Genomic DNA, 26,528 nt, shown 5'->3' on the forward strand with positions numbered 1-26,528 from the left:
AAGAGGATCATTGTGAAGTAGCATAGCCTAGTGGAAAGAGCACAGGCCTGGGAATCAGAGGACATGAGTTCTAATTCCTGCTTAGAGAAGCAGCGTGGCTCAGTGGAAAGAGCCCGGGCTTTGGAGTCAGAGGTCAAGGGTTCAAATCCCGGCTCCGCCACTTGTCAGCTGTGTGACTTTGGGCAAGTCACTTCACTTCTCTGTGCCTCAGTTACCTCATCTGTAAAATGGGGATTAAGATTGTGAGCCCCACGTGGGACAATCTGTTCACCTTGTAATCTCCCCAGTGCTCAGAACAGTGCTTGGCACATAGTAAGTGCTTAATAAATGCCATCATTATTATTATTATTATTATTTGCCAGTTGCCTGCGGCATGATCTTGGGCAAGTCACCTAACTTCGCTTTGCCTCAGTCAGTTTCCTAACCTGTCAAATGGGAATTCAAAACCCAACCCCCACCTACTTAGACAGTGACCTTCATGTGGGACAGGAACTGTGTCTGACCTGATTAACTTGAATCAGCTCAAGTTCCCATCACTGTAGACGGCACTACTGATGGCAGTGGTTGTTCCGGATGGCCACCAAGTCGCCGGGCTACTAAAGAATTAGTCAGACAGCATTTGACTGCCGAAAGTTTTAATAAAGTTTTTATTGGTAAGGCTGAAGACCAAATAGGGGGTAACGCACCCGGCGGGCTCATTTCCTTAAGGGAAAAGGCCCCGAGTGCCCAATACAATGGACTTATATACCGCTGTTGCTGATCACAGTGATTGGTAGATTTGAAAACAGTGGGGACTGGATTGGTGCAGATTTGTTCCAGATTTGGTACAGAGCTGGGCGGAGTCTGTCACCTTATTTGGTTTGGTTCCTGGACCCAGCCAGTGGGCTGCAGGGTCTAAGGCCCATACCAGATATGGCAACAGAACCACGTACATTCAAACAATATCTGCAACCTTTCCATGGTGCATGAGGGGACCCCATCACTACCATCCTTCCCGTCTCACAAGCCCGCAACCTTGGTGTCATCCTTGACTCCGCTCTCTCATTCACCCCTCACATCCAATCCGTCACCAAAACCTGCCGTTCTCACCTCCACAACATCGCCAAGATCCGCCCTTTCCTCTCCATCCAAACTGCTACCTTGCTGGTTCAATCTCTCATCTTATCCCGACTGGGTTACTGCAACATCCTCCTCTCTGATCTCCCATCCTGTCTCTCCTCACTTCAGTCTATACTTCATGCTGCTGCCTGGATCATCTTTGTGCAGAAACACTCTGGGCAGGTTACTCCCCTCCTCAAAAATCTCCTGTGGCTGCCTGTCAACCTACGCATCAAGCAAAAATTCCTCACTCAGCTTCAAGGCTGTCCATCACCTCGCCCCCTCCTACCTCACCTCCCTTCTCTTTCTACAGCCCAGCCCGCACCGTCTGCTCCTCTGCTGCTAACCTCCACATTGTACCTCATTCTTGCCTGTCCCACCATCGACCCCCAGCCCACATCCTCCCCCTGGCCTGGAATGCCCTCCCTCTGCACATCCGCCAAGCTAGCTCTCTTCCTCCCTTCAAAGCCCTTCTGAGAGCTCACCTCTTCCAAGAGGCCTTCCCAGACTGAGCCCCCTTTTTCCTCTCCCCTTCCCCATCCCCCCTGCCCTACCTCTTTCCCCTCCCCACAGCACCTGTATATATGTTTGTACAGATTTATTACTCTATTTATTTTACTTGTACATATTTACTATTCTATTTTTTTGTTAATGATGTGCATTTAGCTTTAATTCTATTTGTTCTGATGACTCGACACCTGTCCACATGTTTTGTTGTCTGTCTCCTCTTTCTAGACTGTGAGCCCATTGTTGGGTAGGGACTGTCTTATGTTGTCAACTTGTACTTCCCAAGCGCTTAGTACAGTGCTCTGCACACAGTAAGCACTCAATAAATACGATTGAATGAATGAATGAATCTATGCAGCGCTTAGAACAGTGCATGGCACACAGTAAGCATTGATACCATAAATAATAATTCCAATAATCATCATTATTTTCCAGATTTATGAAAGTATTCTCAGCCTAATTATTCTTATGCCTTATTTAATTTCTTCAGGCCTGGGATAATCTACATAGCTGCTATAAATCACTGGCACTTAAGCTCCTGGATTGTCATAGATCCCTGATTTTTAGCTGGAGGTGATAAGGTCTGAGAAGGATTGTCTGTAGAACTGAATGAGAATGATAAATCTGTCTACTCCAGGGCTTAGTATAATAGCTGGCACATAATAAGCACTTAACAAATGAGAAGCAGTGTGGCTTAGTGGAAAGAGCACGGGCTTGGGAGTCAGAGGTCATGGGTTCTAATCCCAGCTCTGCCACTTGTCAGCTGTGTGACTTTGGGCAAGTCACTTAACTTTACTGGGCCTCAGTTCCCTCATCTGTAAAATGGGGATTAAGACTGTGAGCCCCACGTGGGACAACCTGATTACCTTGTACCTACCCCAGCACTTAGAACAGTGCTTGGCACCTAGTAAGTGGTTAGCAAATAACATAATTATTATTAAATGACATTTTTTTTAAAAAAAGAGCAGGTTTCCAGACTGATGAAAGGGACTGACTGGTGGTAAGGTTGGGATATGCCTTTGATCCCAAGAGCTAGGGGAGAGGATGAAGCAGGATGAGATGTTTTCCAGAGACTCCAGATTTTGGAAAAATGGCAAGCACATCAAATCATTTCCTATTTGATAAGCCCGTCTTTACAGTCTTCTCAAAAACATGCTAAATATAGCCAATGAACTGTTTTCCAGCTATATATCCCTGTGGGCAGGTGTCTACCAAGTTTATTATATTGTACTTTCCCAAGTGCTTTATTCACTGGTCTGCACAAAGTAACCACTCAGTAAATGCAATTGACTGATTAATCAAATGCTGCATAAGGAAAATTCCTCTGACCAGTGGTATCTCTCCCTCCTCCCTCTCTTTTTCTCCATTCACCAAGCATACAGTTCAATGCCCATGACAGCTTTTTCTTTGTTTCACAGTCCAGAGACTCTTCCTTTTTCATGTGAACTTCATTTCCTAGAGAACATTGCAGATGCAAATCCACCTAACCAATGCCATTATTATCCTTTAATGCACCATATGCTAAATAAGATTCCCAGGAGCAATTTTTAACCAAATGTTAGCCAGGAGTGAGTTTCTTGAGCAAAATCTATAAGCAAACATAGAGATGATCCACTCTTCCTTCACAACTGTGACTTTGATTTCCGTAGGAAAATTTTTCTCTTGAATGATTTGGAGGTGAGGAGCATAGCCAGAATCTGAATCCTGGAATTTCTAAAGTCTTTTCGGATTAAATATTTAAGGCTCATCCTTTTCAATCAATCCATCCATCAGTGGTATTTATTGCACACTTACTGTGTATAGGGTATTGTATAAGCACTTGGAAGAATACAGTAAAGTAGACATGATCCCTGCCCTCAAGGACCTTCCTATCTAGCTGGGGAGAAAGAAAAATGCATTTCAGGCAGGGAGACAACTGACTAAAGGGTGTGTACATAAGTGCACTAGAGGAGAAGCAGGTTGGCTCAGTGGAAAGAGCACAGGCTTGGGAGTCAGAGGTCATGGGTTCTAATCCCGTCAGCTGTGTGACTTTGGGCAAGTCACTTAACTTCTCTATGCCTCAGTTATCTCATCTGTAAAATGGGGATTAAGACTGTGAGCCCCACGTGGGATAACCTGATTACTTTGTATTCCCTCCCCCACCCCCCAGTGCTTAAAACAGTGCTTGGCATATAGTAAGTGTTTAATAAATAACATTATTATTATTCTAAGTGCTCAAGGGGTACAGACTCAAGCATATAGGTCATCCAGGAGGGAGGGAAAATAGCATGAGAGATGAAAGATTAGTCAGGAAGACTTCCTGGAGGTAATTCATTCATTCATTCATTCATTCAATCATATTTACTGAGCACTTACTGTGTGCAGAGCACTGTACTAAGCACTTGGAAAGTGCAATTCAGCAATAAAGAGAGACAATCCCTGCCCACAACAGACTTACAGTCAAGAACAGCAATAAAGAGAGACAATCCCTGCCCACAACAGACTTACTGTCAAGAACAGCAATAAAGAGAGACAATCCCTGCCCACAACAGACTTACAGTCAAGAAGAGGGGAGACAGACATCAAAACAAGTAAACAGGAATCAGTAGCATCAATATAAATAAATATAATTATAGATATATACACATCAAAACAAGTAAAAAGGCATTAATATAAATAGAATTATAGATATGTACATATATACAGAAGTGCTGTGGGGCGGGGAGTGGGGGGTAGAGCAAAGGGAGAGAGTCGGGGAGATGGGGAGGGGAAGGGGAGCTGAGAGAAAGGGGGGCTTAGTCTGGGAAGGCTCTTGGAGGAGGTGAGCCTTCAGTAGGGCTTTGAAGGAGGGAAGTGTGATTGGCAAATTTGAGGAAGGAGGGCATTCCAGGCCAGAGGTAGGATGTGAGCCAGGGGTCAGTGGCGGGACAGGTGAGAATGAGGCACAGTATGAGAAGCTTAGCACCAGAGGAGCGGGGTGTGCAGACTGGACTGTAGAAGGAGAGAAGGGAGGTGAGGTAGAAGGGGGCGGGATGATGGAGAGCTTTGAAGTTAACAGTGAGGAGTTTTTGCTTGATATGGAGGTTGACAGGCAACCACTGGAGATTTTTGAGGAAGGGGGTGACATGTCCTGAACGTTTCTGTAGAAAGATAATTGGGGTAGTGGAGTGAAGTATGGACTGAAGTAGGGAGAGACAGGAGGTTGGGAGGTCAGAAAGGAGGCTGATGAAGTAATTCATTCCAGATAGGATGAGTGATTATACTAAGGTGGTAGCAGTTTGGATGGAGAGGAAAGGGAGGATCTTATGTTGGGAAGGCGAGACCAGCAGGTTTTGGTGATGGAGGGAATGTGATTTTAGTAGTGTTTTGAAGATGGGAAGAGAGGTGGTCTGTTGGATGAAAAGAGGGAGGGAATTGCATGGAGAGGGAGGACATGGACAAGGGATTGATGGCTTTTATTTTGTCACCATAGAAATATACACACCCAAAAGCTCTCTCCTCTGTGCCCTGAATCATGAATCATGAACCCCTTCATGGAAGCAGGGACCATGTTCTTTGTGTCCTCATAGCTCACAGATATTCCTAGATTAAGGGGATTTATGTCTTGTAAATGGAGTAGTTTTTTATACCTCATATGGGATGGGTTGTGCTGCCATGCATTATTTATCTATCATCATTCCTCATGTATGTAGTTGTCAGCTATTCGAAGATGATGCCACTAGACAGTCAAGTTTGCTCATGTATGATTGCGGACTGGGAAGATCAGCATGAAACTGATGTAGTGACTGTACCCTGCCCTAAGATTTTCATTAATGGTGCTGTCGTGTTTATCGTCTGCAGCCTCAGGTGATATTTTTGTCTTCTAATCCTCTAAAAGTTTCTGCTCCAAAAGAGTCACTTGTTTCTTGATTGCATCATGTCCCAGTGGTCTTTCTGACTCAGTTGCCATCACATCAGGGATGCTTTTTACTGAATTCTTTACAGCTCTCCTCAGTTCATCTCTGCTAGTCAATCGTCTGCTGTTCTTCTTCTAGGTTTCCAGCATGGTGGGAATTTTTTTTTAATTGTATTTGTTAAGCACTTATTATGTGACAGGTACTGTACTAAGTGCTGAGGGAGATACAACTTAGGTTGGATGTAGTCCATGTCCCATATTCATTCATTCATTCAATCATATTTATTGAGTGCTCACTGTTTGCAGAGCACTGTACTAAGCGCTTAGGAAGTACAAGTTGGTAACACGTCCATATAGACATGTCCCATATGGAGAAGCAACTTGGCTTAGTGGAAAGAGCACGGGATTGGGAGTCAGAGGTCATGGGTTCTAATCCCAGCTCCACCACTTGCCAGCTGTGTGACTTTGGGCAAGTCACTTAACTTTACTGGGCCTCAGTTCCCTCATCAGTAAAATGGGGATTAAGACTGTGAGCCCCATGTGGGTAAACCCGATTACCTTGTATCTACCCCAGCGCTTAGAACAGTGTATGGCACATAGTAAGTGCTTAACAAATACCATTATTATTATTATTATATAGGACTCACCATCATAGCCCCCATTTAAAAATGAGGTAAATGAGGCCCAGAGAAGTGAAGTGACTTCCCCAAGGTAACACAGCAGACGTGTGGAGGAGCCGAAATTAGAATTCAGGCCCTTCTGATTCTCAGGCTCGTGCTCTATCCACTAGGTTATGACCCCAGTAGAGCCTAAGGAGCAGCAGTAAGAGATGTAGCTTCCCTTCAGCCTTGGAGGAGCAGGTTGTGAGCTGCCCCAGGCAGAGGGTGGGTACCACCACTGAATTTTCTTCATCCTGATTACCTGCCCAGACCTCAAAGTGGCCACTGCAAGCTTGAGTGGCCTGTCCTTTGGGTTGGCCCAGAGCCTGAAATTTCCTTGCTAGTAATAATAAGTTGAAAATGTCCAAATTGGTAGAATGGCCAAGGCAGAGACATTGTAATTAGCATCATTCATGGGCTGTGCAAGAGAGACAGCCGCTAAATTTTCCCTGGGTGTATTGCTCAGCACTTGTGGCACCCACGGATGCCCTTGGATGTCCAAAATAAGCAAGGTTTTCAGCTCAGGAGGTTTGCAGGTCAAGGATCAGTTTGACCCAGGAGAAGCAGTCTGGAGCTCTTAACGTTGGCACTTCTCCCACTGCTAGCCTCTGGAAAGCAGGGGAAGCAGGTTGAGGCGAGGAGATGCAAACCCTGCTTTGTCATTTGTTTCCCAAAGGCCCTCTGATTGTGCTTAGCATTTTCTTGGTCTTTGGACTTTGGACTTTGTCTTGATCTTGGTCTTTGGATTCAGCTTCCTCAGCCTGTCTCCCTCTCTCGACTGTAAACTCCTTGTAGGCAGGGAATGTGCCCACCAACTCTGTTTTATTTTATCCCCCCAAGCCCCTTGAGTACAGTGCTCTGGATAGAGAAAGCAATCAATGAATACCACTGACTGATTGACTGGATAACAGCGGTTACAGGAGGATTGGAGAAAAAGTCAACAATAATGACAAGATCTCTTTGCCGAGTTAATAAGAGTGATATTTCCGAAGAGCTTACTATGTACTCTGAACTTAACTAAGGACTTGGAAGAAACTGTAGAAGAGCAGCAGTGTGAGCTTGTGGAAAGAGCCCAGGCATTGGAGTCAGGAGCCCTATGCTCAATTAATCAATCAATAGTACTTATGCAATCAATCAGTGGTATTTATTAAGTGATTACTGTGTGCAGAGAGAGCACTGAGTTAAACAGTTGGGAAAGTACAGTACAACAGAATTCATTCATTCACTGAATCATATTTATTGAGCGCTTACTACATGCACCATACTAAGCACTTGGGAGAGTACGATACAACAACAGACACATTCCCTGCCCACAGTAAGCTCGCAATCTAGGGGAGAAGACAGATATTAATATACATGAATACCTTAGTTACTGATATATGCATTTGTGTTGTGGGGATGGGAGGGAGGATAAATGAAGAGAGCAAGTCAGGGCAACACAGAAGGGAGTTGGAGAAGAGGAGAGGAGGGCTTAGTCTGTGAATAAGGCTATAAGTCTTCAGTAAGGCTATGAAGTGGGGGAGAGCAATTATCCGTCTGATATGAGGAGGGAGGGAATTCCAGGCCAGAGTAGGATGAGGGTGAGAGGTTGCTGATGAGTTAGATGAGATCGAGGTACAGTGAGAAGGTGAGCATTAGAGGAACAAAGAGTGCAGGCTGGGTTGTAGTAGGAGAATAGAGAGGTGAGGTAGGAGGGGGTAAGGTGATGGACTGCTTTAAAGCCAGTGGTGAGGAGTTTTTGTTTAATGTGGTGGTGGATGGGCAACCAATGGAGTTTTTTGAGGAATGGTGTGAAATGTCCTGAATGGTTTTGTAGAAAAATGATCTGGGCAGCAGAGTGAAGTTGGACTGGAGTGGGGAGAAACAGGAGGCTGGGAGGTCAGCAAGGAGTCTGATACAATAATCAAGGGATAGGATAAGTGCTTGCATTAATGTGGTAGCAGTTTGGATGGAGAGGAAAGGGTGGATTTTAGCGATGTTGCAAAGGTAGAACGGACAGCATTTGGTGATGGCTTAAATACGTGGGTGGAATGAGAGAGAGGAGTCAAGGATAATGCTGAGGTTACGGGCTTGTGAGACAGGAAAGATGGTGGTGCCATCAACAGTGATGGGAAAGTGAGCGGAAGGACAGGGTTTGGGTGGGAAGAGAAGAAGTTCAGTTTTAGCCATATTAAGTTTGTGGTGACGGGGGGTCATCCGAGTAGAGATGTCTTGAAGGCGGGAGGACATCCAGTTAAAGATATCTTGAAGACAGGAGGAAATGGAAGACTGTGGAGAGGGAGAGAGATCAGTGCCAGAGATGTAGATGTGGGTGTCAAATTGGTAGACAAGTTCCCTGTCCATAATGAGCTTCCATTCTAGAGGGTGGTTCTAATCACATCTCTGCCCCTTACCCACTTAGTGATCTTGAACAAATCACTTAACTTCTACAACTCCACTGTGCTCTCCCAAGTACTTACTTCAGTGCTGCACACATAATAAGTGCTCAGTAAACACTGTTGATTGATTACTCAGGGCTTATCATCATGACTAAGCGCTCAATAAATACGATTGAATGATTGAATGAATGACTTAACATCATCTTCATGGAAGCAGCATGGCCTAGCGGGTAGAGCCCAGACTGGGGAGTCAGAAGGACCTGGGTTCAAATCCCGGTCCCACCACGGGTCTGCTGTGTGGCCTTTGGTGAGTCACTTGACTTCCCTGGGCCTTAGTTGCCTCATCTATAAAATGGGGATTGAGAATGTGAGACCCTATGGGACAGGGACTGGGTCCAACCCAATTTGCTTGTATCCACCCCAGTAGTTAGTACAGTGCCTGCCCCATAGTAAGTGCTGAACAAATACCATTACTATTATTATTATTATTATGTGGTTTGCAATTTGGATTCTTTTTTCCTGAGAGCATTATTTTTCCCATGCCAATGTTGAAATTTGCCTAACACTTTTCTGCCCAGTCATTCAGTTTTAGAGTTTTTCCTGCTATTATGCCTGTCATCATGGCATTGTGCTATACAGTGGATCTTCTGAATTAGAGAAGTTGGAGAGTTCACTACATATTCTGTCTTCCCTACTACATGCAAAGATGTTTAATGAGATCCATTTTAGCATTAATCCCTGAAGTTTAAGGATCCCACATTTACATTTCTCCTTCCAGAACAGCACTACTCTGGCTCTACCCTCTGCTCCCTTGTTTCAGTCCATTTTCTCTAATTTACTGCATTTCTCTCTAGTTCCAGATATGCAAAGCCATCGTACGAGACCTCATCATTTTTTTTCTTTTTTGAAAAATCTATAACCACAACAATTTTCCCCATAATACATGTCTTTAGCACACATTTTCAACAGAACACTGTTGGGAAATTAAATAATGTTTTTCCAACAGTGCTTGTGAATCTGGGCAGAAAGTGATGACAAAAGAAGCATGGTTTGTGCGTGTGCCATCGAGGGCCATAGCATGTGTACACGTCCGCGTGAGATTTCTCTAAAGCCCTCTTCATCAAGAAAGAAACCCAGGCTTTAGTGATAACTTTTTTGTGCATGAGGACATTACCCCTCTCCCACGCCACAAATTTCCTTAATCCACAGAGTTTAGACAGCTTCAAAGAATTTAAGCAGTTTGATAAGGCATGCTATCCCCTTAAAATAGCCAGAATGCATTTCCTGAAAAAGTGGTATTCAGTAATATTATTATTAGGAATACTACTACTTGTCTTGAGAAGTACAACGTGGCTCAGTGGAAAGACCACGGGCTTTGGAGTCAGAGGTCATTGGTTCGAATCCCGGCTCCACCACATGTCTGCTGTGTGACCTTGGGCAAGTCACTTAACTTCTCTGAGCCTCAGTTACCTCATCTGTAAAATGGGGATTAAGACTGTGAGCCCCATATGGGACAACTTAATCACCTTGTATCCCCCCAGCACTTAGAACAGGGCTTTGCACATAGTAAGCGCTTAACAAATGCAATCATTATTATTATTGTCTGATGCCGTCGAGTCGTTTCCGACCCATAGCGACACCACGGACACATCTCTCCCGGAACACCCTGCTCTCCATCTGCAATCGTACTGGTAGTGTATCCATAGATTTTTCTTGGTAAAAATACAGAAGTGGTTTACCACTGCCGCCTTCCACGCAGTAAACTCGAGTCTCCATCTTCGACTCTCTCCCATACCACTGCTGCCCAGCATGGGTGAGTTTTGACTTGTAGCAGATTGCCTTCCACTCACTAGCCACTGCCCAAGCTAGGAATGGAATGGGTAGGCCTCTGATTGACTCTCCCTCTTGTAGCCGAAACTGGTAGAGTACTGGAAACTCACCAGCTGCGACCCTGAGAGTGGATGCTACTACTACTACTATTAATGATATTTCTGAAGTCTGCTAGGTGACAAAAGCCAGAGTAGAATTAAGATAATTGAATCACAGCCCCTGTTCCACATAATAATAATAATGATGGCATTTATTAAGCGCTTACTATGTGCAAAGCACTGATCTAAGCACTGGGGAGGATACAAGGTGATCAGATTGTCCCACGTAGGGCTCACAGTCTTCATCCCCATTTTACAGATGAGGGAACTGAGGCTCAGAGAAGTGAAGTGACTTTCCCAAAGTCACACAGCTGACAATTGGTGAAGCTGGGATTTGAACCCATGACCTCTGACTCCCAAGCCCGGGCTCTTTCCATTGAGCCACGCTGCTTCTCTTATGGGAATCACACTCTTAAAGGGAGGGAGGATAAGTATCTTATCTCCATTTTATGCATGAGGAAACTGAGGAAAAGTTAAGTAATTTGCCATATCACCCAGTAGGAAGTGGAGCAGTTGGTACTAGAAACTAGATCTCCAGGTTCTCGGTCCTGTGCTTTTCCCACTGTGGGAAGAGCATGGGCCTGGGAATCAGAAGGATCTGAGTTCTAATTCTGACTTGACCACTTGTCTGCAGCTTGGGCAAGTCACTTCACTTCTTCATGCCTCAGTTCCCTCATCTGTAAAATGGGGATTAAGACTGTGAGCCAGGACTGTGTCCAACCTGATTAGCTTGTATTCATTCAATTCAGTCACATTTATTAAGTGCTCACTGTGTGCAGAACACTGTGCTAAGTACTTAATCTACTCCAGCACTTAGTATAATGCCTGCCACTGAAACAAGTACTGAACAAATACCTTAAAAAGAATTGGTCTTGCCGCCTCTTAAGAAGCAGCATGGCTTGAGAAGCAGTGTGGCTTAGTGGAAAATGCAAGGGCTTGGGAGTCAGAGGACATAGGTTGTAATCGCAGCTCCACCACTTGTCTGCTGTGTGACTTTGGGCAAACCATTTAACTTCTCTGTGCCTCAGTTACTTCACTTGTAAAATGGGGATTATGATTGTGAGCCCCGTGGGACAACCTAATTACCTTGTATTTATTTACCCCAGTACTTAGAACAGGGCTTGGCACATAGTAAGTGCTTAACAAGTACCATTATTATTATTATTAGAATGCTTGCCTCTATTTTCCCAGATCCTAAACTGTGTCATAGATAGTTGCATTTTTTTTTTTTTAATTTTGCAGTGAGATTTCTTGGTTCACAATTCCCCCTGTCTCCCGGCCAACTTGGTAAGCCAACCCCCTGCATCTTATGAAAATTACACCACTATTACAGCCCCCTTCAGAACTCTTGGGGGAGACCATCTGTTTTGGTCTATCTCTAGTCCGTTTAATCTAAAACATCCTGGAATTTTACCACAGCTGACTCCAACTTCTCTGCCCTGCCTGCCTCCAAAGCAAGTTGGGTGTTTGGGAACCTCTCTAGCATTTTCCTTAGTGTAGCTCAAGCCAAATAATTCAGACTCTGCTGTTGAGGGGTTGGCCGTGATGGCTTTCTGAACTTCCAGAGAGGCTGGTCTAGCTGATTAGGGGATAAACCTGCTCCTGGGGGAGGGAGGAGATTTATTTCCCTCCTTTCTTTCCCGGAGCATCTGGAGCTGATGAAACATGAGCTGGCCATTTCCAGCTGCCATGAGAATGAGAATCTCATTCACGCCTCTAGGGAGATGGGTGCTGGAATCAAAGAAGGGCTCAGAAGTTGATAAGCTCAGTGCCATATTGAGATTTGCCCATGATTCCATCTCCCAAGGTGAGAATACATCTGTATCATCCTAGGCTACTGGCAGGGAAAGAATGTGTTGGTGTCCAGTCTTAGGTGGAGTAAGAAACAGATCTTTGGTCTCTTAAAAAGATGCAAAATATATTGTTCATAAAACTCCAGCAGAGATGCAGTTGATTCATGGCAAGGACAGTGCTCTGCACATAGTAAGCGCTCAATAAATATGATTGATGATGATGATGACCTAAATTAAACATAAAAAATGTAAGCAACGGGGAGTGGAGGAATGCTTCATCAACATCATCATTATTGACATTTATTGAGTGCTTACTATGTGCAGAGCACTGTATGAAACATTTGGGAGTGTGGTACAGAGTTGGTAGACATGCTCCCTGACTACAATGAGCTCCCACAACAATATAGCTTAGCTCTTAGTTCTAGGTCATCAGATAGTTCTTTATAATTAAGTAGCCACCAACATCATCATCATCATCAATCATATTTATTGAGCGCTTACTGTGTGCAGAGCTCTGTACTAAGTGCTTGGGAAGTACAAGTTGGCAACATATAGAAATAGTCCCTACCCAACAGTGGGCTCACAGTCTAAAAGAGTCTGTATGTCTAGTAGAATAATAACAATAAATATGTATGGTATTTGTTAAGCACTTACCACATGCCAAGCACTCTGCTAAAGGCTGGGGTGCATATAAGATCATCAGGTCCCTCATGGGGCTCACAGACTAAGTAGGAAGTATTGAATCCCTATTTTGCAGATGAGAGAACTGGGACATAGGGAAGTGAAGTGACTTGCCCAAGGTCGCCCAGCAGATAAGTGGGAGAGTTGGGATTAGAACCCAGGTCCTCTGATCCCAGACTTGTGCTCTTCCTACTAGGCCACACTGCTTCCTCCCTCCGCACATCCGCCAAGCTAGCTCTCTTCCTCCCTTCAAAGTCCTACTGAGAGCTCAACTCCTCCAGGAGGCCTTCCCAGACTGAGCCCCCTCCTTCCTCTCCCCCCTCCCCCTCCCCGCCGCCTTACCTCCTTCCCCTCCCTACACCACCTGTATATATGTATATATGTTTGTACGTATTTATTACTCTATTTTATTTGTACATATTTATTCTATTTATTTTATTTTGTTAATATGTTCTGTTTTGTTGTCTGTCTCCCCCTTCTAGACTGTGAGCCCACTGTTGGGTAGGGACTGTCTCTATATGTTGCCAACTTGTGCTTCCCAAGTTCTTAATACAGTGCTCTGCACACAGTAAGCGCTCAATAAATACGATAGAATGAATGAATGAGTGAATAAATGAATTAGCAAGAGCACTGCTCAGAACAGTGAGGTTCAACCCCAATCATCAGAGATGTTCCTGAACTGGATTTGAGCTTGCAGAATACTTTCACCAAGGAAAAGTAGACTGCAGAATCCTTCTCCTCTTTTATTAAGAATAATTATGGTATTTGTTTGACACTTGCTATGTGCCAGGCACTATACTAAGTGCTGGAGCGGATGCAAGCAAATAGGATTGAACACACTACCTGTCCAGCATAGGGCTCACACTCTTATTTCCCATTTTACAGATGAGGTAACTGAGGCACAAAGAAGCGAAGTGACTTGCCTATGGTCACATAGCAGACAAGTATCGAAGCCGGGATTAGAACCCATGACCTTCTCACTCCCAGGCCCATGCTCTATTCACTATGCCTTCCTGCTTCCTATTTTCTTCCAAGCCAAGAGGGGAAGAGCAGGGGAACGTTGGGTAGAAGAAAGGGACTTATGACCAGTAATGGCTAAGACAAGATGGAGAAGTGACAAAAGAAAATTTTGTCTTCTTTTATTAGCATCTCGGTGTTTGGGAATCCCAACCAACTCCAAATCCCAACTAGGACCAGGATGCTAAATAGCCATTTTTTTTCCAAAGAGTAATTGCCCTTCTCTATCATCTGTTGCCACACCCCACAAGTCTTTAAAAGACTAAGTGAAGTGCAAGTTGAGCTTGAGTTTTTTTTTTTTTGAAAGGATTCTCTCCATTTTTGAGTCTCCTTGGCAAATGAGATGTTGATGGGGGATGCATTGGTTAAGGAAACTTTTCACAACAGAGATTTTTAACAAGGGAAAACTTAAACATCTGGAATTGGGTGGTTAGTTTTGTATTTCTTCCTGGGGCTCTATCTTGCATAGACTATGCTGACACTAGATTTAAAAGATTGGTTCCCCCTAATTCAAACAAAATAAATAAAGGAAACAATTCAGGGAGGGGACAGAATTAATTTTAGCTCCAGGATGGCCCAAAAGCTCAAGGTTTTCTATGTTTCTTAGAGATGACTCTCTGTTTATCCTTCTTTTCTCTCTGAAATGTCTCACTGAATTTCCTTTGTTTTACTATGAGGCTGGAAGAAAGGAATTTTATTTGTGATTAGTAACAGGGACCTGGAGCTGTTTTGTCCATTAAATCTATGACCACTGCTATAAGAGAGAGGCGACCTCCATTAAAACGTTTCATGTTCAAGTTGGCAGGGATTGTTGGTTAGGAACCGGGTCTGTCAGAATACTGATGGCCAACAAGAACTGCATTTTTCAGTCGTTCATCTTTCTAATAGCTACACATTTTCCTCTCACACTCAAGGCACAACAACCTCCAACATGCAAGACTTTCTGCAGGAATCCTTAATGACTAACATGTGCTTCTTAAAAAGCCCTCTAAACAGAGGAATTGTACGATGGGATTTCACGATATACACCCAAACGGTCTCGATTATAAGGTGCGGTTTCAGGTCTACATTTTACTGTGTTTGTCTAGACTTTTCCAGGATTTGAATTCCTTTCTCCTGCTCCATGAGGGTAGATCAGAGCATTAAAGCCATTTGTCCTGGCAGGCTTGACTGAGGTTATGTTACAGACTGTTTACTAGGGATATCTGTGGAATTATTTTTAAATGGTCTGTGAATATTGTTGAACCAAAAGAGGAGGAAATTAGAAAGTGGAACAAAGAGGAAAGGGGAGGGGAAGGGACAAGCAGGAAGGGAAGAGAGGGCTTAGGATCTGGAGAAGAGAGTGCAAGAAGGCCAAAAAGACGTTTTGTGTTTGAAAATGGATTATAATAATAAAATAATTATGGCATTTGTTAAGTGCTTACTATGTGCCATGCACTGTACTAAGCGCTGTGATAGATACAAGCAAATCGGGTGGGATACAGCCCCTGTCCCATGTGGGACTCATAGTCTCAGTTCCCATTTTACAGATGAGGGAACTGAGGGCCTGAGAAGTGAAATGACCTACCCAAGGCTCACACAGCAGACAAGTGGCAGAGCCGGGATTAGAACTCATGACCTTCCGACTTTCAGGCCCGTGCTTTATCCACTAAATCATGCTGCTTCCCACATGTGCTTATAGTGCCACAGGGGGAAAAATATAGAAAACAATGCCCATAACTGTTATATCTAGCTGCTCAAGAGAAGTAGCATGGAGTGGTTGATAGAGCCCGGGTCTGGGAATCAGAAGGTGATGGGTTCTAATCCCAGCTCTGTGACCTTGGGCAAGTTGCTTAATTTCTCTGTGCCTCAATAACCTCATCTGTAAAATGGGGATTGAGATTGTGAGCCCCACATGGGGCAAGGGAATGTCCAAACCTATTTGCTTTTATCAGCCCCAGCACTTAGTACAGTGCCTGGCACATAATAATAATAATAATAATGGCATTTATTAAGCGCTTACTATGTGCAAAGCACTGTTCTAAGCTCTGGGGAGGTTACAAGGTGATCAGGTTGTCCCATGTGGGGCTCACAGTCCTAATCCTCATTTTACAGATGAGGTAACTGAGGCACAGAGAAGTTAAGTGGCTTGCCCAAAGTCACACAGCTGAAAACTGGCGGGATTTGAACCCATGACCTCTGGCTCCAAAGCCCGTGCTCTTTCCACTGAGCCATGCTGCTTCTCTAAGCACATAGCAAGCACTTAACAAATACCATTATTATTATTATTATCTACTTTTCAAATGGTGTAATTCTAGAATGTTGGGCCAGTGACAATAATGCTTTGGATACCATGCTGGATGAAAAATGCTGTACAACCACAGAGTGTTGAGTGACTGCCTCCATGTTCATTCAGATGGAAGCTTGGCTACTTTCATGCTCTTACACTGAATTACTGGGTAATGATCCTGCTGATAAGCAGTGTGGCCTAGTAGAAAGATCACAGAACTGGGAGTCCGACTGCCTCATTTCTGTCGTGTGTCCTGGGGCAGTCACTTCACATCTCTGGACCTCAGTTACCTCACCCTTAAAATGGGAATTAAATCCTACTCCTTCCTACTTAGACTGTGAACCCCACGTGGGACAAGGGACTGTGTCCAACCTGATGAACTTGTATCTACTCCAGTGCTTAGAATGGCACTTGGCACATAGTCAGTGCTAACCAAGTACCACTTGAAAACAAAAAAAGATAAAATGTCAGAGAGAATGAGGACCGTGATGGAAAAGCAATGTGGCCTAGGGGAAAGTGCTTAGTACAGTGCTCTGCACACAGTAAGTGCTCAATAAATATGATTGAACGAAAAAGTATGAGACAGGGAATCAGGAGATCCAGACTCCTGTCCCTCTAACACGACTTGCCTGCTATATGACCTTGGGCAAGTTACCTGACTTATCTATGCCTCAGTTTCCTTATCTTTGATATAATAAGTTCTTTCAATCAATCATATTTATTGAGCACTTAGTGTGTATTAAGCACTTGGGAGAGTACAATAACATGTTAATATGCATTACAATAATATATTAAATATATATAATATATTTTATCATTGATACCACCGCACTCAGTTTTTGTTTTTTCAAAACAAAGTACATAAGTTGTTATGGCCTAGACTGCTGAAAAAGAAAGAAAAATTGAAGAAAAGAAAAATGGTCTCAACTTCCAAGAAGTGTTCAGACCACAGGCTAGACAGAACTCTACTGTACTTTCCCACGCACTAATTACAGTGTTCTACACAGAGTAAGTGCTCATTAATACTGTTGACTACAGAAATTAACTACTGGGAGAGGAGGACCCAGAAAACCCGACACAAGAAGTGCCAGTCTGGCCGGGCCAGGAGAGTATCTACCATTGTGGAGGCACTTAGAAAGAACTCAATAAATACCACGGATTGATCGACTGAGGGAAAGAGGCACAGTGGTTTTTGTTGTGAATGGAAATATGGGAGCGAGGGGAAGTTTCAAAAAGAAAGAGAGGGTGTGAGACAGTCCCATTCAGCAGTCCAATTTGATAAATAATCCAGACACTATGGAATGCCAAAGAGTTTGAAGGTATAAAGATGGATCAGAAGTTTACATCTCTGAGGTGAAAGAGAAGGACCTGTCAGGCTAGGATTGTTTAGAAGCTGATTCTTCTCAAGAAAATGTCTAAAGGAATGCCAGCCAGGAATCCCAAAGAGAATGAAGTGACTGAAGCCAGTTATTTAGGCTTCTCTGGTGGATTAAAAGAAGACATACTTTCAGAGCTGAGAGACCATGAAACACGGAGAAGGAGGGGAAAGATGGAGAGGGAGGGAGAGGGAAAGAAGGAGAGAGAGGGGATGGAAAGGAGGAGGAGGAGGGTGGGGAGAGAGAGAGAGAGAGAGAAAGGAAAAGGAGGGAGGGAAAGAAGGAGGGTGGGAGAGAGAGGAGGGGGGAGGGAGGGGGAGAGAGAGAGAAAAAGAGAGAAAGATGGAGAGAAGAGAGGGGGAAGGGGAAAAGAGGAAAAGGGAGAGCCTTGTTTTGCTACACAAGCTAATGCTAAACAGCTGTTTGTATTCTAAAGAGGTGATGCCTCCCAACCTTGTCTCAAGGAATGATTGTTGCTGAGGCGTTTTATAACTTCAAAGGGATCATTAGGAGCCTTGGTCTAAAGACAAGAATACAATGGAAAACTTTGGTAAATTCTGAAATGTTCTTTCCTAATAATAATGGACTTGTTGTGTCACTGGAACTCAAAGAGCCCTCAATTGAAAGGGGTGAAGGCTAGACATTGCCTTGGATGCTGTAGCTGGAGAGAAGTTTCAAATGTATATCTGGCTCCGATTCAGCCAGTCAGGAGAGATTCCCTGAAGAACTAAACGGTGGCAATCTTAACAGACTATTTAATGGAAGGGCTTTTAGGAATCGAGGAGGAATTACCTTTTCATATGAATTATAGATTAATCAATCAATCGTATTTATTGAGCGCTTACTATGTGTAGAGCACTGTACTAAGTGCTTGGGAAGCACAAATTGGCAACATATAGAGACAGTCCCTACCCAACAGTGGGCTCACAGTCTAAAAAGTGGGCTCACAATCTAAAAGGTTAATTTTTAAAGCTGCTTAGCTTGTACTAAAAGTTCCAGCTAAAATGAAAGGGATGGGCCTCTTTTCCCGACATGCTCATTCTTATTTGGGCTAGAAGGCAGATAGTGGGAAGCACTTTCAATAGCCTAGGTACAAAAGAGCATATTTAACACTATTGTGAAATTAAAAAAAGTAGTTTGTTTTTGCTTGTAAGTTTCTCTGCTGTGTAGATCTGTACCTACCTTCTACCCCTCCACTCTGCTCTCTCCCTCCCAGTTCTCACCTTTTCCCCATCTCTGGGAATTGACTATCTGTCTGTTGCATAGGTACTAATAGCAGAGACAGTTTAAAGGTGGGTGAATTAGGTTATCCATTTGTCAAGGAAAATTAGCTGGGGCAGTTTCACCTGAACTAATAAATGCCTCCCCTGCAGGTGGTTTTCCTTTTTAAGTCCTTTCTTCCCTGCCTTACCTCTCCAAACTCAGTTGGAAAGGGACACAACCACTTGCAGACCACCAGTCTGGGTAATCTACCCAGACAAGCACCTCTAAATTACAAGATGCTATCCCTGCTCTGGAGTCTGACTCTCATGGGGAATGCTGGGTTGGATTCTAAACTCAAGGGTGACTCTGAGAACACCCTCAAAGAAAGGTGTGGATCAAGCCGAACAGAACATCACTGACAAATCCTTGGAAAGAATGAAATTAGGAAATGTTTCTCCAGAATCAAGTCAAATTCCTGCCGTTCTCAACTGATGGTTCTACTGCAAAAGTGGTACGTGTTGCCCAGTTTCTCTTTCTTTGATTTAGAAGTTTATGGTTCTTTTAAGCAGAAATAATGGTTGAACACCTCCTGGGTGCCACTGTGCTGTAATAAGGACTTGGGTAGTACAAAACAAGATAGTGACACATTCCTTGCCCATTGGTGCCTATTTTTTGAGATGTATTTTAGCTCTGAAGCCCCTAAGTGAGGCCATCATTGCCCTCATCAGTTATTTATGAGCAAGTATTCTCGACCAAGCACTGTACTGGGTGCTTAGGGAAACTGTAAGTAAAATAGTTTATGCCTTAGTCGCAGTCCACCAAGAGTTCCCAATCTAAAGAGCAAGACAAACACATAGAAATGTACAGAAGTTTTCAATCTTAACAGTTCTCAGTAATTAAGCAGCAGGAAATGAGGCTAGCCATCCGTAATTTATCTTTCTCCACCACTAGACAAACAGCATGCTGTAGCAGACAGAGCACAGACTTGGGAGTCAGAAAGTCATGGGCTCTATTCCCGCCTTTGCCACTTGTCTGCTGTGTGACCTTGGGCAAGTCACTTCATTTCTCTGTGCCTGTTACCTCATTTGTAGAATAATAATAATAATGTCATTTATTAAGCACTTACTATGTGCAAAGCACTGTTCTAAGCGCAAGGTAATCAAGTTGTCCCACGTGGGGCTCACAGACTTAAACCCCATTTTCCAGATGAGGGAACTGAGGCCCAGACAAGTGAAGTGACTTGCCCAAAGTCGCACAGCAGACAAGTGGCGGAGCGGGATTCGAACCCATGACCTCTAACTCCAGTGCCCGGGCTCTTTCCACTGAGCCACGCTGCTTCTCTTGGGATGGGGATTGAGACTGTGAGCAGCACATGGGACAGGGACTGTGTCCAACCTGATTTGTTTGTATCCATCCAGTACTTAGTACAGTGCCTGGCACATAGTGAGCACTTAATAAATGCCATTCTTATTATTACTGTTAAACTCTCTGAGGGGGAGGGAACCAGGAATCTGATGTTTTAGTACTTCCCCAAGTGCTTATTGCAGTGCCGTGCACCACAGTTGAAACCCAAATGAATTTGCTGTAACAATGGAGGGCTGTCATGACTATTTGGGGGAACACCCATCTCTCCACTTCAACCTTCTTGTAATTTCTGTCACCCCAGTCTTCTCTGTTTGCTTGCTTTGTGTTGATGAGGAAAGATCCAATTGCTAAGATAGTGAGCAGCATGTCCTACAGAATGGAGAAGCAGAAACTTCCTCCTGCTCCGCCAGGCTTTCCCATTCCCCAACTGGCTGGCTGGCTGGCCACAGATTGCTGCTGGGAGAACGGAGTGGCAAAGTGGCTTAATTTTATTTTATCTTAATACCTGTCTCCCCCTGTAGTCTGTAAGCCCCATGTGGCCAGGGAGTGCTTAGTACAGTGCTCTGCACACAGTAAGTGCTTAAAATTCAATCATTGTGAGCAGAGAATGAATCCGTTACACTGTATTCTCGAGCTTAGTACAGTGCTGTACACACAGTAAGTGCTCAAAAATTAGATTGACTTATCGATCCCTTGATTTTGGCAGCTCCCAGTTTCTGTTCTGTCTTCCCTGTAGTGTCTGAGTTTTACTTTGGATGTGGATGTGTGAGACTCAGTTAAACCCCTGTGAAACTCACATGTTATATTGTCTCATCCATACATGTCTGTGGGAAAGTAAGAAACACAATAGAAACTGAGTCTCCAGAAGAGTACAAAATTGTGGTACTTGTTAAGTGCTCACTATGTGCCAAGGACTGTCCTAAGCACTGGGGCAAATACAAGTTTATCAGGTTGGACACAGTCCCTGTCCCACATGGAGGTCCTAGTGGTCGGGAGTAGGATTTAAACCCTATTTTACAGATGAGGTAACTGAGGCACAGAGAAGTTAAGTGACTTGCCCAAGGTCACATTGCAGACAAATGGCCAAGGCGGGGTTAGACTTCCTTAGGCTCCTTAGACTTCCAGGACAGTGGTCTTTTTATTAGATTCTGCTGCTTTTCTAAACAGTCTCTCTTCCCACTTTTCCACTCCATGTCTTCAGAGTGTCTTTTCATAAATGACTGAATCTGGAATAATAATAATAATGATTGTGGTATTATAATAATAATGGAATTTATTAAGCACTTATTAAATATTATTAATAATGTTGGTATTTAAGTGCTTACTATGTGCCAAGCACTGTTCTGAGCACTGGGGGGATACAAGGTAATCAAAGTTGTCCCAAGTGGGGCTCACAGTCTTAATCCCCATTTTACAAATGAGGGAACTGAGGCTCAGAGAAGTTAAGTGACTTGCCCAAAGTCACACAGCTGACAAGTGGCAGGGCTGGGATTACACCCATGACCTCTGACGCCCAAGGCCGTGCTCTTTCCACTGAGCCATGCAGCTTCTGACTTGCCCAAAGCCATACAACCTTCTACAGCCCAGCCCGCACCCTCTGCTCTCCACCGCTGATCTCCTCACTGTACCTCGTTCTCGCCATCGACCCCTGGCCCATGTCATCCCCCGGGCCTGGAATGCCCTTCCTCTGCCCATCCGCCAAGCTAGCTCTCTTCCCCCCTTCAAGGCCCTACTGAGAGCTCACCTCTTCCAGGAGGCCTTCCCACACAGAGCCCCTTCCTTCCTCTCCTCCTCGTCCCCCTCTCCATCCCCCATCTTACCTCCTTCCCTTCCCCACAGCAGCTGTATATATGTATATATGTTTGTACATATTTATTACTCTATTTATTTTACTTGTACATATCTATTCTATTTATTTTATTTTGTTAGTATGTTTGGTTTTGTTCTCTGTCTCCCCCTTTTAGACTGTGAGCCCACTGTTGGGTAGGGACTGTCTCTATATGTTGCCAACTTGTACTTCCCAAGTGCTTAGTACAGTGCTCTGCACACAGTAAGCGCTCAATAAATATGATTGATTGATTGATTGATTGATTGACCTCTGATGCCCAAGCCTGTGCTCTTTCCACTGAGCCACGCAGCTTCTGACTTGCCCAAAGCCATACAGCTGACAAATGGTGGAGCCAGGATTAGATCCCGTGACCTCTGACTCCCAAGGCCGGGTTTTTTCCCCTGGGGGCCAAGCACTGTTCTAAGCACTGGGGTAGAGACAAAGTAATCAGGTTGGATGCAGTCCGTGTCCCTCATGGGCCTCACGGTTTTGATGGATCCCATTTTTACAGATGAGGTAACTGAGGCATAGAGAAGTTAAGTGACTTGCCCAGGGTCACATAGCAGGCTTGTGACAGAGCTGGGATTAGAACCCATGACCTCTGACTCCCAGGACCATGCTCTTTCCACTAGGCCATGCTGCTTCAGGGCATCATTTTTTATATTCTTAAAGGAAAATATACTTTGTAGACTGAGAAAATCAAGGAGAATTAAGAATACAGAAGTGCTACAAGAGAAAGTCTAATTAGCCTTTTCTCCTTTCCCCTCTGTTTGTGTTTCACTCATCCTTTGTCTTTTCTTGTTCCACCTCCTGTGTATTTACTGATAATGAATGTGCTATTGGTTTAAAAAGCTTCATAAATTCCTTTTTCCTTGAGTGGCTTATCCTCTTTTGTCCCTGCCTTGAACAGGGAGGGGGAAAGAGCTATTTCTGCCCCAGGCACACTTACTCTGACACCACTGAAGACACCTTTGGCAGTTCGTTCCACCTTCCAAGTATCTGTGGTAATTCTGCTATGCAAAACATGGCCCTTGACATTTCACATTTTACCATTGCCTTTTAATCCACTGTATTTATGCCCCTTTATATTTGCTGACCTTGGTGAGTTTAGCAACTGTTGTAGAGTGCAATGGTTCTAAGCTCTACTTCTCTGTTTCACTTTGCTTTAGTTCAAAAATTTGATTTAATCCCAATCTTCTAGATCACAAAAGGGACTCTCACCCCACCTTGATAATAATAATAATAATAACGATGGTATTGGTTTAGCGCTTACTATGTGCCGAGCACTGTTCTCAGCGCTGGGGTAGATAGAAGGTAATTAGGTTGTCCCACACTGGGGCTCACAGTCTTAATCCCCATTTTACAGATGAGGTAATTGAGGCACAGAGAAGTTAAGTGACTTGTCCAGAGTCACCCAGCTGACAAGTGGCAGAACTGGGATTAGAACCCATGACCTCTGACTCCCAAGCCCAGGCTCTTTCTGCTAAATCACGCTGCTTCTCTAAATACTGATATAATCTGTCTCTGGCTCTCTCTTTATTTCTTCCCCTGCTTTTTTCCTAACCATATGAACAAGACTGCACAGTGACTCCTATCTCAATGACTTGAAGCATTAGTAGGGGAATTTTTTGGATTCTCTTGCTTTGGTATCTTCATTCTATAAAATGCACAACTCTAAGTGTAACAAAAGTTTTTGCACTTAAACCCTGCTGAAATTGTGATGCTGCTAATGGTACGGTAAATGAAATTAGAGAAACAAAACTTAATTTAAGCCCTAACTTAAATGATGAAATAAAGTATATAGCAAAACTACGAAAGATGCTTTCATAAACATCCTTCCACCCACATTTCATTAAGTCTCAAAGTACATCTTTTGCATTTTTACAAACTGGAGCAATTTTATTAAATCTTTCCTCCCCCTCATGATTGTATTGTTGTGATTTCAAAATTGGCTTAGTTCCACAGATTACCTAAGACCATTTGATATCCTAATTTTTTTTTTCCTCTAGAAATTTTTCTCCTACATTCTGCAGACAATTCTGCTCCTTGAGAAGCAAAACAAACCATCAGCATGATGTAAAATAAATGTTGTTCTGCAGAAAGATCTGTTTACAGATAGTGGTAGGGTCAGATGTTGGAACTTGTTCTATGGTTTCCCTTTTTTAAAAAATTTTCACTTTGGGTTACAAGTGAGTAAATGAGAACAATTATTTCCATGAGCTATGAAAAAACTTAGCCCATCTCTTCTTAGCTTTCATGTTTCCAACCTATCAGAAACTGAGCATCTATAGCTAGTTGACATAGAGTGGAAAGTTTTGAGGAATATCAAACAATTGTATTTATTGAGCACTTACTGCATGCAGAACACTGTACTAATCACTTGGGAGAGTTCAGTGGAACAGAATTGGTAGACACTTTCCCTGTCCACAAGGAGCTTACAGTCTACAGGGGAAGACAGACATGAATATAAATGATTAAATTACAGGTATCTACGTAAGTGCTGAGGGGCTGAGAGTAGGGTGAATCAAGGGAGCAAGTGGATATACCACTGGGTTGCATTCTCATTCTTCTGGATGATGTCAACTCATCGAAAGGATTTTCTGAGCTCTCTATCTGTGCAGAGCACTGAACTTAGTACATGGAAGAGTGCAATAGAATTAGTAGATATTATCCTTACCTGAAGATAAGACCTGCAAGGATCTCACAGACTATCAGGGGAGACAGGCAGTAAGATACATTACAGATAGGGGGAAGAAATAATGTTTGAAAATATAGGCTTAAGTGCTACTGGTGAGCATAAGTTAGTGGTGGTGAGTACCTAAGAGTTTTGGTAAACTGGAAGCACTAAAGTGGAATTGAGGAAATTAAAAATTAATCAGGGAAGAGTGCCTGGAGGAGGTGGGATTTGAAGATGGGGAGAGCAGTGGTCTGCCAGATGTAAATGAGGAGGGGCCTCAGGCAAAAGGGAGAATTTTAGCAAGAGATTGATGGCAAGAGACACAAGGATGAGTGTGTAGGTTGGCTTAAGAGGTGTGAAGCATGCAAGCTGGGATGTAGCAGGAGAGAAGCAAGGATGAGTAAGAGGAAAGAGAAGAAAAGCCAGTGGTCAAGACTTTCTGCTTAATGTGGAGAGAAATACTCAAACATGGGAGGTTTTTGAAAAGTGGGGAGGTGTGCACTAAGTAAGATTTTAGAAAAAATAAGAGCAGCGGAGTGCCGTATGGACTGGAGAGGGGAGAGATTGGAGGCGTGAAAGTCTGCAAGGAGGGTGATGGAGTAGTATTTATATTAATATCTGTTTCTCCCTCTAGACTGTAAGCTCACTGTGGGCAGGAAATGTGTCTGTTATATTGATATATTATACTCTCTCAAGTGCTTAGTAAGGTGCTCTGCACAGTATGCGCTCAATGAATATGATTGACTTACTGACAAGTCGAGGTGGGATATGACAAGTGTTTGGACCAGTGCAATGGCAGTTTGGGTGGAGAGGAAGGGGCAGAATCTGGAGATGTTGCAAAGAAAGAAGTGTCAGGACTTGATGACTGACTGAAAATGAGGATTGAAAATGGGAATGTGGTGAACTGAGTCATTCAGATGTCTAAAGAGCCTGTTTTTCTGAGTTTCCCAGCAATGGATGATGGGCAAGTTGGCTTTTATTTAGCTGGTGCTCATCCCTGACAGCTTTTTTGAAAGTAACTCGTTGCTAATGAATTTAACAGCCGCTGGAAGTTCTAATTAATGCCAATTAAAACTTGTTAGGAAACTTGGCAGCTAAACTTCTTCTAACGCTGTAAATATAGAACACCTAGTAGATATCTAGGTACTGCTCTTTATCAAAATTTTTTTCTTCCTCTCTCATCCCATCTCTCCATAATAATGATGATGGTATTGGAGGGCTTACAGTGGTCCAGGCACTGTGAGGAAGATGCAGTGTGCAGATTGGACACAGTCTCTGTTCATGCATTTATTCAAATGGGCTAATGGTCTAAATGGGAGGGAGAACACAAGGAGCTTACAGCCCTTTACACTGGAAGCACCTTGTGATCAGAGAATGTGTGTACCAACTCTTATATTGTTCTCTCCCAAACACTTAGTACAGCTCTGCGCACAAAAAGCACTCAAATACAATTGACCTTTTATTAAATCCTCATTTTACTACTGAGAAAACTGAGGCACAGTGGTGTTAAGTGACTTGCCCTAGGTCACAGAGCAGGCAAGTGGGAAATCTGGGATTAGATTTCCTCGTTCTCCTGGGTCCATGCCCTTTTCACCAGTCAACACTGTTTCTAAGTGAGGAGGACAGTTGCCCCGTGTTGGTCAGCCCAGTGTTTTTTTTCCAATTCCCAGCTATCTAGAGGTTGACACTCCCAGCCTAATGGTTTGCTATGATTCAAGGTTCTGTTCCTGTATCATTCTTGCCAAAGTCCAGGACTGAGGGATTGGAGAGCCCTAAGGAAGGGGCTGACAGATCACCTAGGCCTCCCAAGTGCTCTTTTGATCAAACATCTGTGGGCTGGACACAGCCTGTGGGTCTCTCCCCCTTGCAGGTGCT

At 43.7% G+C, this 26,528-nt stretch overlaps 1 protein-coding gene and 1 non-coding gene across 2 annotated transcripts in view; one reads left to right on the forward strand and one right to left on the reverse strand.

The window, feature by feature from the left end:
- ADGRD1 (adhesion G protein-coupled receptor D1) overlaps positions 1-26,528 on the forward strand; it is a 398,243-nt gene that overhangs the window by 119,951 nt on the left and 251,764 nt on the right. The gene's annotated exons all lie outside the window — the stretch shown is intronic.
- On the reverse strand, positions 10,340-10,477 carry LOC119942962. The gene has a single exon (XR_005455453.1). It is a non-coding gene; the product is annotated as a small nucleolar RNA SNORA7 (small nucleolar RNA).

The sequence above is a fragment of the Tachyglossus aculeatus genome, chromosome 21 (assembly GCF_015852505.1).
Source record: "Tachyglossus aculeatus isolate mTacAcu1 chromosome 21, mTacAcu1.pri, whole genome shotgun sequence".
NCBI lineage: Eukaryota > Metazoa > Chordata > Mammalia > Monotremata > Tachyglossidae > Tachyglossus > Tachyglossus aculeatus.